The sequence below is a fragment of the Castor canadensis genome, chromosome 9, assembly GCF_047511655.1.
Source record: "Castor canadensis chromosome 9, mCasCan1.hap1v2, whole genome shotgun sequence".
Classification (NCBI taxonomy): Eukaryota; Metazoa; Chordata; class Mammalia; order Rodentia; family Castoridae; genus Castor; species Castor canadensis.
The window spans coordinates 31,758,121-31,773,352 of NC_133394.1; positions in this window are offsets into that span (position 1 = coordinate 31,758,121).

The following is a 15,232-nucleotide window of genomic DNA, read 5'->3' on the forward strand; positions in this document are numbered from 1 at the left end:
CTTTGTGCACATAAGGCAGAGGGCATGAGTCTATAATCCCGACTGCATGGTGTCTTGGCCAGGAGAGTGAACGGGCCAGCCCATGGTTGCCTCCTGCAGCAACCTGGACATGACCTGTTCCCCCTCCTGGTCTTGACATGTCTGTGATGGGAAAAGTGTCCCATGTTGAAAGCCAGACTTAAAGAGGTTAACTGTTAATAGTAGTTTAGAAAGATTTAGAGACTTAGAATTAGGTGGAAAACAATTCAGGAAAGAAGCAGCTCCAAACCTCAGCCACATGCCATTTAGATTAGTTTCACCTTGCTTAGAGCTCTTTTTACTTGTGATGTTTCCCCATCCCTAGGTGGTGTGAATGCCCGGTAGACGCTCAACCTTCCTAAATTCCTGGAGGTGTCTCACACACTACCCCATGCACTTCATCCGTCTCCAACCGATTCCCTTGTGGGAATATGAGTTGGTGGTGCTACCTGGCAATAAGCAGATTGGGATGAGCCCCTGACTAGGTCCGTATGGACAGCCACTAAGTCCTATGGAGTCGCCTGGATATCTATGTAGCTGTGGACTAGGACTCCACACTCACCCTGTGTCTCAGCCACATTTCATCGCTCTCACAAGGAATACTTGGCCAGTCAATGCCATTTCTTACCTTCCCTGGTCTGTGCACAGAGTTTCTGGGTCACTGCAGTGCTTACTAAAGCTCTTTCTCCCCGTGTTGCTAAGATAATTCAAGCTTGGGATGAATTTCCAGTCCAAGAGCACTGATTGCCCAATACCTCAGGGCCACCACAACAAGGCAGAGGGACGTGTCTCCCTTGGGGAAAGGGGTTTCCAAGCACCTCCCTGGATGGAATTTTCCTGGATGAGCCCCAGATTGTTAGAAATAAGACTCCTGAAGACCATTGGGGGTCACAATTGAATACACAGAAACAGAATTTACTCCTGCAGAAGAATGCACCAGCTCATGGCACAGCAAGCACAGGAGCAGACCATAGGTCTGCATTTTTATCCCTGACATAGTGGGGCCGTGGCCCCCTTACTCGGATTGATCCAGTTTGGGTGCACAAGCTGCTCGAGATTGGCTAACTTGGAATTTGGGGGTAGGGTAGGTAGTAATTTTTGTGCCAAACGGAGCTCAGCGAACAAGAACCTGGAACTGCAAGCAGCTAAGATGGTGACACACTTTGATAGAAAAGACTGTTTTCCTCACACTGATGATACAGAAAATATGCAAGTAATTACATACAATTAGTCAAGTAAGTGATAAATGACATTAAAAAAATTAAACTAAATGAAAGTTTAAACTAACAAAGTGTGAATTTCAATTAGGGTGGCCAGAGAAGGCCAAACAGGTGTTGAGGCAGGGCAGAGAATAGGATAAGAAACTATTAGATTTCAGATTAACCTCTCTCTCTCTCTCTCTCTCTCTCTCTCTCTTTCTCTCTGCCTGTCTCTCTCTCTCAATCCTCTTCTTCACAATTGTAAACTTCTTTCCAGTTGTAAAATTTCAGCAGTTGTACAGCCCTTATAGCCCTTTTCAATTGTATAAGGTAAGAAGCCATGGAAAATTCCACCTTCAAACCTTATAAGTGAAATTTTAAAACCCGAGAATTAGCCTAAGTGCATGCAGAGTGTTCCATGTTGAATGGCAAGGTCTTGTCAACAAACCTGTTGAGCACCCTAGCCTATGCTGTAAAAGCACCCAGATTTTTCCTACTCCTTACTTTTGTAAATTATAAAAGCCCCTTGAAACAAAAGATCTCTCTCTCTTTTTTCCTTGCCCTCCTCCACCTGACCTGGCAGGGCTCACTGCTGCTTTTTTCACCTTTAATAAACTTTATTATCACTACATCTTCATGTCCTGCCTGCATTCCTTCTACACAGAATATCTTCTGAGCAGAATTTCCAGAGACATACTGCAGTAACAGTGTGACTTGCACAGAGATCTGAGTGAAGCCTGTGGTTATCCGGGAAATGAGACTCCAGTGCACAGGAAGCAATGAGTTCAAGCCCTGAGATTGGAGTGTGTTTGGCAGAAACAGCAGAGGCCTATGCTATGCAGAGATGGTAAAGGGAGAAAAGCAGGGAAAGGAGAGCAATGTGATTCAGTTGCAGGCATTGTGGATCACAATTGGGAAGGCATTGAGCATTTCTGAGCAGGTGGGTGACATCATCTAATTTACATTTAAAGATGACATCTACAATTATCTCAAAAAGTTGGACAAAATAACTCTGGCTGCTGGACGGAGAGTGGACAATAGGGCTGTAGTGGGCAGACTCTGAGATGGCCCTAGTGATCACCAGCCTGCCTTGTGGAATGCCTGTTTCAGAATACAGGCTGGACTTACTGACTCATTACAATGAGTAGAACATGACAGAAGAAATGGGTTGTCACTGCTGAGAATAGGCTACAGAAAGACTGGCTTCCATGTTGACCATTCTCTCACATTCCCCTCCACCGTCTCAGCATTCACTCTGGGTGAAGACAGCTGCTCTATGGAGAGGGCTGCACATGGGGCAAGAAGTTGACTCATGCGTGCAAAGCCCAGGGGGTGCAGAAGCCTGTGACGGCACACTAATGACCTTATTAGCACAAAAGTCAAATCCTGAGATAGCTGTACCCTAACCCACAGATGGCTAGTGATGTCATGAGAGACACAGAGCACCTACTAACAGGCTCTAAGCTTCCTGATTTATTGCTGTGTAATTTGTGTTTGTTAGTTTTAAGCCATTAAGTTTTGAGGATAGCTTGTTACACAGCAAAAGATAACTAATATGAAGCCATGCATGGTAGTGCGTGTCAGTAATCCCAACTACTCAGGAGGTTCAGGTAGGAGGATCTCAAGTTTTGAGCCCAGCTTGGGCAACTAAGTGAACCCTGTCTCAACAACAACAACAGCAACAAATCTGATACAGAGGAATAGGAGTAGAGTAGAAGTAGAAAGACCAGTGAAAAGCCAGTGCCTAGTTAAGAGACTCACGATAGTGTAGTAATGGCAGAAGTGGCTGGGTGGGAAAGACATCAAGCTCACAGCTGTTGGCAGAGAGAGAGCAGCTCTGGAAGGATTTGGGTTCTTAGGAAAAGTGTGGGGACCCGTGTGAAGAAGAGGCCTGGCTGGGCACAGGCTAGGACTGTGAGGCAGGGATTAAATCACTGATTAGAGGGGCCAGGAAAATGAAACTGACAGGCTCTGACAACAACCTCATCTTACAGGGATAAGATAACAGTGACAAGTGAAGAGCACCTTGGCTTGGTCCAGGTAATCTGAGAAACTCACCTAAATAAATCTGTCACTCTGAGTGGCTAGGATTAAAACTGATTAAAAAGCCATTCTCTCACTTGCTCCTCTATCCAAAGTAGGTCACCAGGTGACTGGAAGTGCCACATGCCCTGGGCAGTCACCAGACACACAAGCACCAGCTAAGTGGTTAAAACCAGGGACAGTCAGGGCAGGAATCCTGGCTCTCCTGTTGTTACCTGTGACCCTGGTGGGTGGTCAGAAGGATTCGATAACCCTGGTGTCTGTTTCCCTGAAAACAGTGCTGGGGACATGGTCAGCTGGCAGCAGACAAGCCTCAAGCTGCCTCTCTGTGATCTATCACCTGTGCTGCTGTTCCACCCCCAGACAGGCACACAGGACCACTGAGGAAGGTGCCAGTGTCCTGGATCTCAAAGCAGAGCTGACAGCTGTGAGAGGTGCACACAGCCCGGCACAGCCATTTTTCTAGGACAAGCTGGGATCAAACACCCACTTCCCCATCAGTGAGCACAGCTGCTGCTCCCTTTGGCTCTCTTCCCACCCTTGATAAAGGAGCCTTAAAAATGCCTTCTGCCTGTGAGCTGGGGAGGCGAAGGTGGGGACAGGGCCCATTCACTGGAGAAACAATAGCCCACAGAGCATCCCTCCTTCCAGCCACTCCATGCACACAGTGTCCCCACATCTGCTTCCCAGCAGCTACTGCTGATCTACAGAAAGACAACCACAGCATAAGCGAGTGGAGGCATGGGTGGGTCCCTGAAGGACAAGGTGCAGGCTAAGCCACTGTTCTTGTTCCATTGGCCGACTCCCATGCCTGGGCATTTGGGGCCACCAGCACAACTCTGCTAGGAAGAACAGTCACCTTTGTGGATAGCAAGACCACAAGCCAATAGCACCATAAAAAACAAAGAACAATGCTATCAGCAAATCAAACAAAGATATGCAACTATATATAAAGGTACCTCATCTTATCAAAAACTAGATACTAATGATTATAGCAGGTAACATCAACTGGAAAAATAGAATGTTTATTTGATATATACACCCAATTGCCAAGTCCACAGGTTAGTAAAAAAGATCCACCTAAGCTGGGCCTGGTGGTACACACCTGTAATCCCAACACTTGGGAGACTGAGGCAGAAGGATCATGAGTTTGAGGCCAGCCTGGGCTGCATAGCAAGACTTTGTCTCAAAAAAAATCCACCACCAACAACGAAAATCCACCTAAATGCAATAAGATGGCAACATCTTGGCTTCTCGTTCTAAAAAAGGACCTCAGAAATCCAAACGTACTTGTTAATCTAAACATGTCTCTCATGGGCTATAATTAAGCCAAACTCTGCTAACACCCACAAACAATTATATTTAGAAACAGAAGTATAAAAAGTTACTCAATTTGCAATTTTCCTTAATATTCCTCCCCTCTGTGGGTCTTTGCCATCATTGTCATTTCTAATCCATAGTGCCTGCCTATCTGACATACCAAACAAGAGCGAATGTTTGTGGCAGGAGAAAATAAGCAGAACATCCATTCATTAGCATCCTGCTCTCACATTCACTGTCAATTACAAATATTTGCTTGGGTTAAATTTTGCACCATCATTGAAACATTATAGTCTGTGAGTAAATGATAGATTTAAAGAGTCAAGCTTTTGGCGTTTTGCAGCTGGGTCTCAGGAATGATCAACATGTTGGTAAACTAATCGTTGGGTCCCAGCAGAGTGTCTTACTCCAGATAACAAATAATAGTCTAATTCCAGGCAGTGAAGTCAAACTCTACAAGTCAAACTCTGATTCATGAGTTTCATAGTGACATTTCCGGGCTGATTCTGTTAGCTTTTGCTGAAAGCCTTTTCAATTGCTACTTGGAGAAATTTTTAAGGGACATTCACGTACAGACAGTCTCTGATTTATGATGGTTCAACTTGAGTTTTTGACTCCGAGATGGTGTGAAAGTGATACGCACTTGGTAAGAAACCACCTTGAATTTGGAATTTTGATATTTTCCTGGACTAGCTGTATGCAGCATGATCCTGTCGCAAGGCTGGGTGGTGGCAGTAAGACACAGCTCCCAGGCAGTCACATAATTATAAAGGTAAACATGTAGGTTATGCATTTTAAACAACAATGTTTTGGGTTTACCGGATGTAACCAATAAAAAAACCCATCAGAAGATGAGGAGCACCTGTGCGCTGTGAACTTGTGTTAGGCACATGCAGCAGGATTCTTGGGAGAGCCCTGGATCTTACTAAGTGCAACAGAAGGTGTGTCCCACCAAGTGCACCTGTTCCCCAGCTGCTGATGGTGGCTGCTAAGGATGCACAGCCAACCCCTGCCCCTTCTCTAGAGACCTGTCCTTGGAGCGGTCTTGCGGTAGAAGCTAAGCCCTCCCCACTCATCTTCAGACCTCAGCCAACCACTTACTACCTTGAGGTCTAAAAGCCAGGTTCCCTTCTCTCAAGGGAAGGCCAGTGGTGGAGCTCATGCTGCAGAGCTTCCCAGTCTCCTGAGACACCACATTCCTGCTTAGTCTTTTCCCCCAGTCTATCCTGGTTTTCTCACTTTCTCCTGAGAAAACTCTGAATTAAAAAAGAAAAACTTCCCATCTCAGGGGCTGCAGTTAAGACACTGAGAGCTCTTTGCCCAGAGTGGTGGACCTGAGCTCCACCAACTGGCCTGGATGCCCAATACTTGAAGAAGTAGGTATCCTTTCCCTTGTGGTAGCCCAAATGTTTCGCTGCAAGACACCCAGTCTGAGTACTGCGTCTCATTCATCCCCAGTCCCTGGCATAGTTCTGGCAGAATCCTTCACCTCAGCTCCTCAACTTTCCTAGAAGTCCGTTTTTAAAAGACCAAAAACTCCAATAGACAAAATAGCACAGGATCTGAAGAAACTCAGCTCACTGAAGTGGAAATAGAGACGTGAAAACATAAGGCAGGCTCATTGCCACTCAGATAAGTGAAGTGTGAATTAAAAATACACTGAACGAGCAGTGTATCAGAGTGGAGAAAACCCAGTGTCATTCTTTAATCTAGTTATACATGCAGTCCAATGACAGTGGGTTCTTTTTTCCCTTGATAAAAATAAATTGTTACTTCAAGAAATGCCACTGTAGGAGTCCACAGCTGGGAAATGAACCTGCTAAAGCTCTATAATGCCCTGTGGGGGAAGGGAGCGTGCAAACATTAATTATTAACCTGAACATCGACTCCCTTGGGAATGGCGTGTGTCCCTTCTTAGGCCATGAAGATGGCACTGCTTTATTCATTTTCTTCTTCCTGCCCCAGCAAGTGTACTTATTGATACTTTTATCTATTTTCATTTTCTCTCCAAGACCAGAAAATGTCTTCTCACATAAGGAGCACACCTTCAGTGTGTCACATTTTCCTGCCCATCTTACTGCAGAGGGTGTGGTCATTGTCCTCTACCACTCTGTGACTGCTAGGTAAGTGTATGTATGTCTGTTCCCTCCTCAGGTCTTTCTGTTCCCCAAATTCACTTTCTCTTTGTAGAAGTGTTATATTCTTTCACCCAATCGTGTCAACTTTGGTATTGCAATTTGCTTTGCTCAGTGAAGTGAGAGCAGAAGTCACACTGGCCTCTTACAAACAGAAGCTTTGAGAATTATCACACAGTTCTATCACCACCTTCTTTCCTCTACTGCCAGAACATCCCCAGGACAAGATTCCTGGGTTCCTTCAGCCTGGGTCCCGGGGGAAGAATGACCTAGAGCAGAAATGTGAAGGACATGAATATGAGAGAGAAGACTACTTTTGTGGCCTGAGCTCCTGAGTTTTGGAGTCATTTGCCACTTCAGTATAACCTAGCCCAGCTGTCTACTATGATCTGTAAGCAACCATACATGTTAATTCCTTTGCAACTCAAACAGCACCTCATATAGTCCTTTGCCCAAAGAATAGTGTGGGCATTCAATTAAAAATGATTGAATAGAATTTTTCTTTTTTACTTCCCTTCTCTTCCCTTTCTGAATAATTCAGTCCAAAATCCATTATGAGGAGCCAAGGAAGGTAGCTGTTTGGCAAAGGGTTGGGGATGAAATGTGGAAACCCACAGCAGGGTGCCAGGGCCTAAGCAGGATGAAGACACTTGATCAAATAAGTAACTACAGGTGGCTCCTGCCTGTAATCCTAGCTACTTAGGAGGCAGAGATCAGGAGGCTCGAGGTTCAAAGCCAGCTGGGCAAATAGTTCCCGAGACCCTATCTTGAAAAAATCCATTACAGAAAAGGAGGTGGGGTGGTGGAGTGGCTGAAGGTGTGAGTTCAAGCCCCAGCACAGCAAAAAGAAGAAGAAGAAGATGAAGATGATGATGATTAATGAGGTGTGAGCACAAGAGGCCAGAGTACACTGGCTCTTATTTTGCAGGCATTCCAGGGACCGAGCCCCAGAGAAGGCCGCAGTGCTCTTGGGGTGGGGGAAGAAGGTCGATGAAGTCCAGACCTGGAGTAGAAAATGGAGGAGGAGGTCACCTAGCACTGAGCTGAGGCAGAACTCCTGACAGAGCAGTGGCTATGGAGCTGAAGGGGACCAAGTCATCCCAGAGCTGAGTCCTGAGACCACTGCCTGTGCAAAAGGGTGAGGCTGGTGGTGACCATGGAAACCAGAAAGCATTTTCCTTCTCAGAAGGAGACAGCCTGCTGTCTAAGGGAAGCTGAGGACAGCACTGCTTCTAAACTTTACAACTGGCTCATCTTCCCTTTGATCCTTGGTATCGCCATCTCTGCGGTCTTCTCATCTGGCCTCTTTTAGGAGGGAGAAAAGGCAGTAGAGACTCAGCAAAAAGTCTTTTTGCTCCTGGTTTCATTGACAAGATGCCAGACATTACAAAACCTTGCTATGCCAAGAACCCTGAATAAGATTCTTTCCTTCTTCTAGGCAGTGAAGAGTTGTCTGCACGTGTTGCAAAGTGGATGTACTAAGCACTGAAGTTTAGCACTGCTTTGGTGCCATTCTTCCTTCCAATGGTCAGAGCGTCCTGATTGTCCTGTGGGATATCACCACTTCCTCATTCTTATTCACATGGTTAGTCACATGACCCAAGTGACATCAACATGGATCACAGGACTCTTGCTAATTGGAAGCAGTAACTTTGGAGCTATCATGAAATAGTTGATCTGAGTGGGAAAATCTCAGTCGCAATGGAAAGAATGAAACCAACTGCCAAGAGAAGTAGAGCTGAGAAAATGAGAATGTACTGATACTACATGACCTTTGATCCAGCTACTTCTATGTTTCAGATACACAAGCCTATCAATTATCTTTCATTTAAGCCAGATTAGGTTATTTTTCTGTCTCTCAGAAGAAAAGAGCTTATCAATACAGTGGATATATTGGATCACAATTTTTACTAAAATTTCTAACCAATAATTTGGTATAGGCATCTCTAGTATACAAAATGGATTTTGTCAAAGCCTATTGTATTACCAACTGACTAACTAGAGGTGGCAGATGAAAATTAGAGAAATCACAAAGAAGTTACACTCTACAATTAAAAAAAAAGCTTTTAAGTTTCTTGCCTTTTCTGAGTTGTCTTAGAAAATGGATTATAATAGTAGTGATGATAAATCAAAGGCTAATCAATTGTTAAATTATTAACATTCACAACAGGTATTATAAACATTTTAAGTTGCATTTAGAACCACTTCTGTGCTGGTACCCAATATTCCTTCTGTATTCCTAACCTTTTTTAAAGCTCTCCTTAGTAAGGAACTATTACTATTTCCATTTTATAGATGAAGACTTGGGTCTGGGATCATCTCAACATCTAACAGCATATTTTGCTAGATGCTATCTGTCCTTCAATCTGAGCACTGAAAATGACTTCAAAAAACCCTCCAGCATGCTGAGGGGACAGGAATTCCTTTAAACTGGTGATCACAAGTCTCAAGAAGGCCTCTGGTATGCCTGAGGAATGCTACTTCATTTCCTTTGTTTATTTAGTCTCAGTTTCCTCTATAGCTGTCCCACACTTTCTTCTCTCTTCTCCAATTTCTGTCCTCTTGCCCTTTCTTGCTGTTCCTGATTAACTTGTTTTGTATTTCACTGAAAAAATAGCTGCAATCAGAAAATAACTCCCAGCACCTATCTCTCCAACAAACCAATCAACAGGCCTTTCTCGGTATATAACACACTGCTTCCTTTCTTTCCATTACATCAGAATGAACCAAACTGCTCACCTATGTGGCCAGGTGTCAGTGGCTCATGCCTGTCATCTCAGTTACTTGGGAGGCTGAGATCTGGAGGATCACGGTTTGAGGCTAACTTGGGCAAAAAAAAAAAATAGTTCATGAGCTCTCATCCTAACCAATAGCTAGGTACAGCAGTGCCTGTCATCTCAGCTATGCAGAAGTGTAAACAGGAGGATTGTGGTCCAGGCTTGCCTGGGCAAAAAGGGACACCCTGTCTCAAAAAATAACCAGAGAATAAAGGGCTTAAGGCAAGGCTCAAGTGGTAAAGCACCTGCCTAGCATGAAGTCCTGAGTTCAAACCCCACTACTGCTGAGAGAGAGAGAGAGAGAGAGAGAGAATTCATGACAATTAAGAAGTTCTGAGAAGAAATTTAGGCAATGGTGGAGTTTAGGGATGAATTATTGGGAAACATAGAAAACTAATTCCAGAGCCAAATTCTCCACAGTGTGCTAGTTTCTAACCCTTATTTGCATTCGGTAAACTTTGCCCAGCAAAGGAAAAGTAATCATAGTTTACCACCTGACTGGCTTATCTATGAATTAGGTTTGTGTAGTCATAATGAAGTAACCTGAATATTGATCTAAAAAAATTATACACCCACTGTGGAAAATAAGAGTTTTGCTCCTGTTCTTTCCCACATCCTCACTAATAAAATAAAAGTAATAAATCATCTCTATTCTGTCATCCCTTCCTTGCTGCTCAAGGGAGAGTCTCACCAGAGCATTTTTGAGCATTTTCTTTCACGAGAAAGGCTCCATGGCTGCTTCTGTAAACAAGCAGGAAGATCGTTAATGACTCCCCATCCCCTTACCACTGGAATCTAGAGTGCCTCCCCTCCCCCAGTACCAAGATTGTGGCTCTCCATTGCTACAAACCCAGTCCAGTAGCTATAATGTCACCTTTTTTCCTAACTGTATTCTACTTGCACCCAGACATTTAGTCTGAAAAGAACAGGTGCAAGGTAAACAAAAGCTTTTTTTTTTTTTTTTTTGGTGGTACTGGGGATTGAACTCAGGGCCTCATCCTTTTTAGAAAGATGCTGTACCACTTGAGCCATGCCTCCAGGCTTTTTGCTTAAGTTTGGTTTTTTTCTGGGTCTCGTGCTTTCACCTGAGGCAACCTTGTACTGTTATCCCCCTATCTCTGCCTCCTGAGTATCTGTGATTACAGGTGTGGGCCACCATGTCCAGCCCTTAGTGGACAACGGCATTTTAAAATAAAATTTACAGAGACCCATTAAGTCACACACTCTGGTGCAAGTGGGCCATGATAGAGGAACTTGGTGATCAGTGCTCAAGTAAGTGGCCATTACCTTATGTTCTAGGACTGTGTCAGTACAAGAACAGAATCAGGGCCAGAGTCAGAATTAAATTCACATCCTCTGTGCCCATTTGGCTAGCTGCCTCTTAGAGGCTGTACCAACCAGGCTGGCACAGTCGCTGGTAATACAAAGAAAGAAGCATCACACCCAGCAGTGGTCAGGATAGATTCCCAATAAGTCTACAGAACCTTCCACTCCTGATTATCATCCAGGAAGTGACTGAGAAGAAATGATTTCTTCCGGGAAACAGCTGCATTCTGTTTCCAAAACTGCCTTGCTAAGGGATATGGACCAGAAGGTGATGAAGGAGGTAGAATTTAAAAACAAAATTTTGTTGGTGTTGGGAATTAAACCCATGGCCTTGTGCATGCTAGGCAAACACTCAACCACTAAGCTACATCCCCAGCCCAAAATTAAACATTTTTTGAGTGGGTTTTTCTTAGGAAGTTGTTCTAAGACCAGATGCCTATGGACTGCAGGACACTTGGATGGTCTAATGAATGTCTTAAAATTTAACCCTAAGGCTTTCAGGATAAAAAATGTACTATTATCAAACTAGCAATTGTCCAGAAGGCAAAATACATAACATGGGTGAGTTTCAAGGTATGTAATTCCAGAACATTTTGTCCCTCTGGAGGAAGGCACTATCTGTATCTTCCATCTGAACAGAGGCAGACAGAGCCTCTGCAAGATGTGCAGACCATGAGAGGCCTGTGTCCTCTCAGTAGCCAGTTGTCACCAGAAACAGTGACACAAATATATATATACATTCATATACATACACACACATACATGAACACACACATATATCAACTAATAGAAGAAACAAATGGGTTAATGATCAAACTAATATTGTCAAAGTAGGAAATAAATGAGCAGAATCGAGCCTGTACATTTGATACTCTGAGAATACAGTAGCATTTATCTTTTTTAGGCAAAAGTTCATATCCTGAATCTAACTGTGAGGAAGCAACAGGAAAACCCAAACTGAAGGGCACTTGCTGAACAATGACACGAACTCTCTAGAACGACATTCTCAGGAAAGACAAGGAAACACTGAGGCCCCAAATTTCTGGAAATTTCCATTTAACACTTTCAGAGCACAGCTGAATATGAGAAACTGAAACCTTGCAAAGCAAAACTGTGGTTGGGAGGCTAGGGACTGGGTAAGTACAACTCCTCCATGTGCTGCTTGGCAGAGAATTGAGAGCTGTGAGGTAAGGACAAAGGAAAAAGCCTGACTGAGTGCCTGTGTCATTTACCCCACAAGTGGACAAAGGAATATGGTTTTACCTAATTTGACATGATTAGAAAATTTTTCCAAGAAAAATTTAACCCACCCAGGAAGTACGACCTGTCCAACCATCCTTTTGGTCCTTTTGCATGAAACTCATGGTTTACCTGTCAAGAGACCAGGATTTGGAAGGGTAGCCATAAGCTCAATTTGGGATGATCCAGGATGGAGAGAGGGATGTCATAGGTCCAGTAAAACCCATTCCCCGCACCTGGGGTTCATAAAGGACAGGCAGATAACCTCAAAATCATTCTGGGAGAAAAGACCACAATGACCAACATTTGTAATGTAAAAGAATGCTTTTCCAGGCTCCAAGGTGTGCTCTCCTTCAAGGCGGGCTTTGGTTGTACAGTTGCGTTGCCCATGAACAGAGGCAAAATAAATGTACGATGACTCTCATTTTGTGCCTTTTCAGATTGACCTCTTGTTTTTCTCCTGGACACTGACCAAATGGGGAACCAAGATATAGCTCAGGGCTCTCCCCTTGACTCTGCTATTCAAGACCAGAGATGTCTAGATTTTAAAACCAATCCTATACATTATATGTGTGTGTGTATATACAGATATATGCAAATATATATGTACATAATATATGTATATGTACATATATATACTGTATTGGGTTTGTTTAATTTTTGTTGATTTTCATATCCCTTTCTACTCTATTTCTTATAGACTCAGAAGTGTTAAACCAAGTATATTTTTAAAACAGGTACTATAAATAGGTCATGAGAAGCAGCCAAGGAAAATGTCACCAACTCACAGTGGCAATAAAAGAAACATTTCAAAGAATAATTGACTCAAAGTGCTTCCTTGCTGAGCACTTGAAGATGAAAGAAACTTAGTTTAGTTCAAAAAGGGCAGTTAGGACAACCATCCCACCTTGCCTAAACTTTGTCCCCTGACTTCCTCCCAGAGACATCATCTTCCCCCTCGCTTATTGTGCTGTATTTGAAGGGGTGTTGGGTAATTTGGGTTCTGAGTTTTCCAATGAAGAAAAAGTATTCAAGAGAATAAATTGTGTATTGATGAAGGAAACAGGAGAAGAAACAAGGTGGTAAAAAGAAAGAAAAAATGTAAAAGAAATAGCAAGTAATATTAAAAAAGAAAATCCAGCAACAAGCAACCCCATTCCTCCCTAGCTGGCTGCAGCTTGCAGGTGGGCTGAGGGGAGCGCTTGCCCACAGAGAGCAGGCTGGCCATAGGCCTTCCAGGGCCTGGCCTTCCAGGCCCTCAGTTCCCTGCTGAAATATGGCTGGTCCCTGGTCCCAAGGAGTTTTGTGGTGAAGTTTTTCCTAATCTATGTGAAACAAATGGAAAAGAAAATGACATAGTTAATGTTTTCTGAGGCTAAAATTCAATGAACTCTCTTATTCTGCTGTGTCTTTCCTAAACTTGTGATGTTAAAACTTTGTTTTTATTTTATGGTCATAGTGGATACTAGGTGGTTTTTCTTTTTGTTCCTGCTAGTTGCTTTTAAATATGCCCTACTTGGCAAAGTTAAATAGTTGGGAATTCTTCCCTTCCAATTTTACAAATATTTATCTTACTGACTCCTAAAATAAAATAACTTAGGAAACGCTAGTCCAAAATGCCTGTCAAAGGGATACCCCAGGAAATTAAATCCAAGTAGTGAAATGTGTTCAAAACAGATATGATTATGGTTAAAATGTACTTCAAACAAATAAGAAAATAGTAATGGTGTTCCAATAATCCTTTTACATTGCAAATGATGTGTAAATATGTCACTCCTCAAAAATTAGACAGAGTTAGTGAAAAAAATTGATTGGTCTTTAAAGAAACTGCCTGCTTCATAAACCTTTTTCTTACTTTAATAGTTTTAACAACCATCTTTCAAAAGCCGAAAAAGAAGCTATACTACTGGGCATCCCAGGGTCTGCAGCTTAAAGGCAGCCAGTTATGGAACTTCTCAGCTGCCATAATTGTGTGAGCTAATTTTCCAACAAACTCCCTCTCGTATAGCTACATATATCTACATGTATGTATCTATATATACTTAAATATGTATAAAAAGAAATTTACTTTTATTTCAACATCTTTAATAAAGTCAGAGCAAAATATGAATGTAAAGTCTAAACTATTTCATTCCTGTGGTCTAAAACATTATACCTTACCAACAAGCAGTAATAATGTCAGTAATAGCATAAGTATATATATTTCCCTTCTGAAATATTTTAGAATCCAATTTTGCATTGCTAAATTTTTTATAAATCTATTTACCTACATCTCTTGCTTCCTGGACAAAATTTATGACAGTAGACCTAAAGTCTGATCTCAAATGCAATTACATGTCTATAATACCAGCACTCAGGAGGCTGAGGCAGGAGGATTACAAATTCGAGGCCAGTCTAGGGTACCTAGGAAGACCCTGCCTCAAAAAAAAATTAAACAATAAGAAAAGACATGAGTATGGCCCTTAAAGATTTAGAACATTGGCCTGGAAATCATTATAGAATCATAGTATTAGACAATAATTCAGAGATCTCTTGACAAATGACAATTCTTGATAGTGTTTTTACTCAGTGCTTTTCAAAAGTTCTATGGTCAGGCAACCGTAGGAGATTGTGAATAATGCACTTCCACTGTGCAGAATCACAATACACATCGGCATGCCGAAGGTTCTAAGAAGTCCCGAGTTAAAGAAAGATTTTGAACTTGATTTAATCTAATATTCCCACAATTTTATTTAGCATTTAACACTCATGAGTGAAACATATTTTGGGAAACAATGACCTAATACGAGCTGATTTTCTAGTTGGAAAATGAGGATAAGAGAAAGAAAAATTAAGAGTCTTGTCGAAGATCACCCAAGTAGGTAATAGCAGAGTCAGTCAGACCAGAAAAAGATGCTGGTTGTCAACGCAGGGCACTTTTATTATGATACTGAACCTTTCTTTGACCTCATCAAAATCTTGGAAATTAGGATGGGAAGGCTGTTTATGAAAACGAAATAAAGTAAATTTAAGTGGATACAAAGTGATTTTGTAACCACTTACCTGTCTTTCTAGTTGATGTTAACACAACATTTAAAAACACTTGAAGGTAAGTGTGTGCATATTTTAGAAGGGGCTTTGTGATCAGTGGATGGTAGGGGGAGTGTTGCTTTCTGACCAGGCTGTGGTTATTCAG